Here is a 6,000-nt window from a genome sequence, read left to right as displayed (position 1 = left end):
GTTGTTGTCTGAATAACAGCAGAGCATTAGCATCTGACTCAATTTATCATCTCCATCTGTGCAGGGTTCTTTACCTCTCAGAGCTCCTCGTCCTGTTGATGCAACCGAAGCCCCACTCTGACAGATTCTGTCTGACATCCTTCACAGCCGCTGTTGTGGAGTCAGCGGGTCAACAGGTGCTGAACACTCAGCCTGGTTCTGGAGATGCCTTTCATAGTTATTCTGCATTTTGTTGGCTGCAGCGATGTTGTTTTCGCCGGGGAGACGACATCATTCACAACAACGGAAGGCCTAAACAAGAAGGTGTTTGTGCTTCACTGGAAATTGCTTTAAGACCTGGTTCGCAGCTCAGTTTAAGACAGAAAATGATGGCTACGGGAAGAAATCTTCGGTTCATTGTTTCTTACTTCTCACTGAGAATGTTTTTTGTCTTTACGCAGCCCAAATGACATCTTAAGATTACAGCTGTCTTTTGCACAATGTCCCTTGATCTGTGTTTTAACAGCACATTCGGTCTTATTTTGAAATCAGGACACTTTTAAGCAGTTAGACTTTACTACGTTAATACATGATTGTTTGCACAGAGAAGAGCTGGGATGTTTCAAATGATTCTTTATTTTGGTGCTGAGAAGAAAAGAGAGAGTTAAGTTAGAACTGGGAGACAAAAAGAATCTGCTCATTAATGAGGTTGATGTCTTTATTGGTGATGTGCAAAGGTCTGCACCATGTAATTACACAGAAACAGTTATTAGCCCCAGGTAAAGGTCACTGGAGATGAGGTTGTGGGCGCACAGCTTAAACTTAGACCTCCGGCTAATGAATGTACACATGAAAGAGGGCTCCGGCATCAGTTTTGCTTTACCCCCACTTTTGTCTCCCCCTTCAATTAAACTCAGCAGCCATGTCTTAATTCCCCCTGACGTGAACGCAGATGGCGGCTGTGCACAGACAATGCACTAAATATTTATCGGCATATTAATGTTTATTCTGAATCCTGAAGCAGGTTGGAACGGGGAAGGAAACACTTGTTCAGAACGTCTGGCTTGTAAACTGGCTGATTGGTAACAGGTGGGATGAAATGTCAGACATTCTCAGGGAGGATGTCGCCTCATTTTTGGTTTATGCAAAGGTTTTAATCAATGTCCAAGCCCGTAATAACATGGGAAGGGTTAATTGTCACTTTGAACTGATTGGATGCTGTTTAAACAGCTCTGACCCTGTGATCCACCAGGTGTGAGCAGCATAATTGCTGCTAAAAGCTCTTTGTCCTGTGTAAATGTATGCCCTGTATGCACATTGGGTTTTCAAAAACTCCCATTCACACGCGGCACAATGGGGTCCGTTGATTGCCTGTTGAACCGCTGCCACACGGTCACTTATTTTAGCTCACAGTGCACACATGCTTTCCACATGCTGTAAGCGTTTTGTGTGGTGGCTGGCAGGGAGGGGAGACGGTGCGGTAATCTTTGGATGGCGCTGCTGCGCGCTCTGTCAGTATCCCGAGTGTCTCTGGTGCCAGACTGAAGGAACAGGCTCATCTCTGCTGCCGGCCGCCTCTGGACAACACCGTCAATGCCCCCATTGTTTTTGACCGAGGCAGAAAATTCCTCTTTCATCTTAATTTTTTGTGCTCGGTGTGGAGGACGTGCTGCCTCTCATTTGGTTTAATTTCTACCTCTGTCAAGGGGCCTTGTCTCAAATATTAGTATTAAGATGCTGAAAAACATGGCGGAAATCATATTGCGTCTGACGGTTAGATTGACTTCTTCCCGTTGAGTGTGAGTGTTATTGTAGCCGAGCGGCTGAACGCTGAAGGTACCGGGGTGCTGACATTTCTGCATTGATTTTTGCCCTTTTTGAAATTTACTGCAGCTGTTGGGTAGATGACAGGGGGGCTGTTTAATGTGCAAACATTATTGGCTGCAGTTTATTAAAAATGTGATGCACACTAAGAGAAGGTTTTGCTGTTGATTCACCTCTGAAGTTCTCTTTATGAATCACCCCCACCATTTTCTACTGTCTGTACCTTAAATAGCTGTTATTGCCCACATATATACTATATAAAGTAGCCATACATCCACCTGCTTGAGCTGCCGAGAAGATCCAGATTACCGGCCTCCATTTGTTTTTAGCCCCAAAGATTACAAAAGTAGCCTTAAAATGCGACAGCAATGGCAGAAATGAAGGCAAACACTTTTTTAACATCATTACTGGCAGCAACAGGAGCCTGTAGCAGAACGTTCTTTACACCTTTAGTATCTCCAGCATCACCACACCAGCGCGCGTGTGTGGTGATGTCATTAGTGTAAGGTTTCCCCTTCTGTTTTGCATTATTGGGTTGTGATTTTGCACCGGCATGCCATGTATTTCATTTGAAAAGTATTTCCCTGTGGGCTGAGTAAATTCAGACTTGAATGGAATTGAATCAAATTGAGTAGATGGATGTATTGAACAGCTGGTTGACGCTCTGTGTCCTCTGGTCTCAGTGCGTCTATGGAGCACCGGGAGTGCTGAATGCTGCCACAGATGTGTGCGGACTTATAGCTACTCAATCAGCTGCATAAACAGGAAGTAACCTCGTAAGCAGGGATGGATTTGCAATAGAGGAGAATGTTTTCCCAGACTGAGACGGAGCCACTGTCGTGCGCAAATCCACATGCGCATCACATCAAGATGTTTAGAAATCCAGACTCCGGGATCTTGCTGTGCACTTCTATTGTAGCCAGGCTGCATATATGCAGTCAAACTACTTTTCCATCCCAAGGAGCATAAAATATGTGTGTGTAGTCAACTGTTGCCATATAGAAAAGTCATTTTCTTCAAGCCATTTGCCCCATATGGACATTTGGCAAAAACACTGATGTACTGCTTTTAACATTTTAATAGTTTTCTGTGAGCCCACTAAACTCTGCAGCCACTCGGCCGTAGTGAATATCTATTGCAGTTTATTGAGCCCCATTTCTCTCCCTTCATACCGTTTCACACAATAGCGTCTAAACAGCACATGTCACTTTTTTGGGAACGTTTTCATTTAAGGAAGGAGGTTTCTCGCTGCCACGAACAACCAAGAGCAGAACTTCTTTTAAAGTTTGGCTGTAAAAACTTTTTCAGAGTCAGAAGTCATTTTATTGATGCTGCGCAGCTAAAAGATGTGGTCAATGATTTCAACGGTCGGGAACTTCTATGTGTCTGGTTTTGGGTCTCAGGAAGCCTTTTCCAGTTCTGTACTGGTGCTGAATGTGCAACTCCTTCCATCTGTCAGAAAACACTCAGGTACAAAAGGAAAGAGGGCCCCGGAGAGCAACGCCGATGCTGCCGGGGAATGATTTAACGAGTGTGTTAGGGCTGCTCGGAATATTCATTTTCATAAATTATAGTTTTTCTTGTCTCAGTTTCTTTTTACATGTTTACAGATCCGCACAAATCTGGCCACCTTTAATCCCAACTCCTGTTGCACTGACAGATTCTCTGTAATACCTTGTAAATTTAAAGGAACCACAGGCTGCTTTTATAATGTTTCTGAAATATTGCACTACTACTTTAAGACCAACTAAAGCAAGCACAGTTGTTTTTATGAGTAATCCAATACTTTTTAAAGCTTTTTCTATTTACAAAACCATAGAATCTGCATTTGCCCCTTCACTGTCTGTCCTGATCCTGCTTCATTCTGACACGATGATAAACAAAAGTTGGAGTTGACGCTGTGTAAAAGGTAAAAGTTTTTGCCCTCTCTGTCTGGAATGTGCATCTCAGAAAAACATTTCTGTCTAACTGGAAACGCAGCAACAAAAAAAGCCATAGGAGTCTCTGCAAATGCAAAGGCAGCCAATAATGTGTCTCGCAGACAAACGGTGACCAAAAGATATGCAAATGTCTTTGTTTTCAGGAATCTGGAAAAGCTTTCCGCAGACTGCAGCTGGTCCTGTCTGCATTCCTGTCCAGGATAAAGCTCATTACAGCAGGTTGATGTTTCTATTACGCATCTAACATCTGTGAAGAGTGTGAAAATCCACAAACAATCCAGGTTCAGAGGCCCCTGTATCGTCCTTCTGGCAAACGCTGCTTCTCTCTAATCAGGGTCCTGGAGATGAGCGAGGTGGCTGGAGGGCGAACAGTCAGCTGTCGGCCACTGGACAAGCTATTTGAAACTGTGAAAAAGAATTGGGGTGATCTGTCCTCTTTCCCGCAATTCTCAATGAAACCCATCAGCAAAGCTCAATTACTATCCAGATAAAATCCAGGTTTGTCATTTTTACTGCTGTTTACATCAGACAGGAACACCCTGTTCCACCTTCCTTCATGTCTGCCGGGCTGTTGGATCAGCTTATGGAATTCTGCGGTCGCCGAGGGGGAAACTGAATACACTCTAATGATCTGGGATCCATTTAAAGATTCATGTAAAGACCAGGACAGCTGCACACAGAGAAAACATTATTACCAGGTGATGAAAGAGGGCACATTTATCTTTCTACACCAGACAAACTTGCGTCATAGAGCGCTCACAGCCTAAATACTGACAATGAAGATCCATGTGGCATCAAGAAGCACCAGACTGGGCCAAAGTTAATCTTGTTGTTTTGTTTTATACAGACACAACAGCTAAAGTCCTGCTGCGTTTTGATCAAAGATTTTCTTTCGCTTTGGAGTGTCTCCACATGTGTTCAAGTTTATCTCACCATGTGTGAACAACAGCAGATGCCGAGCAGAGGATTAAAACTGCTCCAAAAACAGGTCTGAAAACTTTTCCTAGATATCTTCCTATCAATAGACACAGAATAATTTGGTCCTTACTGTCTTCACAATTGATTCGTTGAATGTGTAATTTTATGTCTTTGGTGTGTGTTTGCTGTTATTGGAAATAGCATTCTCCATATACTTTTTAAATACTTATTTATTCATTTGCTTGATGATTACACTGATTGAGAAGAGATCGTTTTAATTACTAAGCTTGTTTGAAACAAATATCGTTGTACATATTTTATAAAAAAAGTCTCAGAGATAAAAATGACTATTTTACTTTTAATATTATTCAAATTTATTTTCTCCAAGAAGGTAGAATATTTATCAACTTTATTATGGGAACGTGTTGTCCGAAATGATTTTTTTAAATTATTATTTTTTATTAAAAAAGAAACTCTTCCTGAGATAAAGTGAAGCACAACCCCATCCTAATGAGGCAATATTAATGTGTGAGTTTCCGGTCAGTCTTCACCTTCACTGACCCGCGGAAAAGTCGTTTTTGTACTGCAGTGGATCCCATTCAACGATGAAGACGTTGGTTACTGCTGACATCTTGTGGGAGAAAAGGCACCAGCACCGCAGCCTCCGCGCCGAATGCGAAAACAACAAGTGGGCAAATAAATAAATAAAAATGTAGAGCTAAAAAAAGAGAAAGAAAGAAATCGACTGTGTATCACAAAGTTGTGTTTTCCTTCCCCCCTGAAACGCTCAATCGGTCTCCGGTTTCCGAGCGTGATTAAACGTTGGTCCTCACGGTTGTCTGCAGGAAGACTCGGCCATTTGTTTATTCCAGGGTGGCGTTGCACAGGCAACATCTTCCATTATTCATGTGTCCTTTAATTAGCATCACACGTCATCAGGTAAATGGGAAGTAATTAATCTGACATTTCCGTGCAAAGGAGTATAAATGTGAAACCTCACCTGGCTCCATTGCCCAAATATTTAATTTGATGGCGTTACAAGGTTGTGTTTTATCAGCCTGCATTGGCCTTTAGCTTAAATTACCGGCTCAATTGATCAAATGAGACAGCTGACTTTGATTTTCTGCCACACTAAATATATTTACTTCTTTTTTATTTCCATTTTTTCAAAGTAAAAGCACACAAAGTCCCTTCCCTCCCTTGTTGAACACACCAACCACTGTTCAATTCATTCTAACAGATATAGTGTTCTCTTAAAGTAATTAAACTAACCACTGTTAAGTATAACTATGAAAATGCTGACTTTCCATTTTTCAGCTCAATGGAATCAACCTTTCAA

This window comes from Takifugu rubripes, chromosome 13 (genome assembly GCF_901000725.2).
Source record: "Takifugu rubripes chromosome 13, fTakRub1.2, whole genome shotgun sequence".
NCBI lineage: Eukaryota > Metazoa > Chordata > Actinopteri > Tetraodontiformes > Tetraodontidae > Takifugu > Takifugu rubripes.
Note: the sequence above shows the minus strand (reverse complement) of the source record.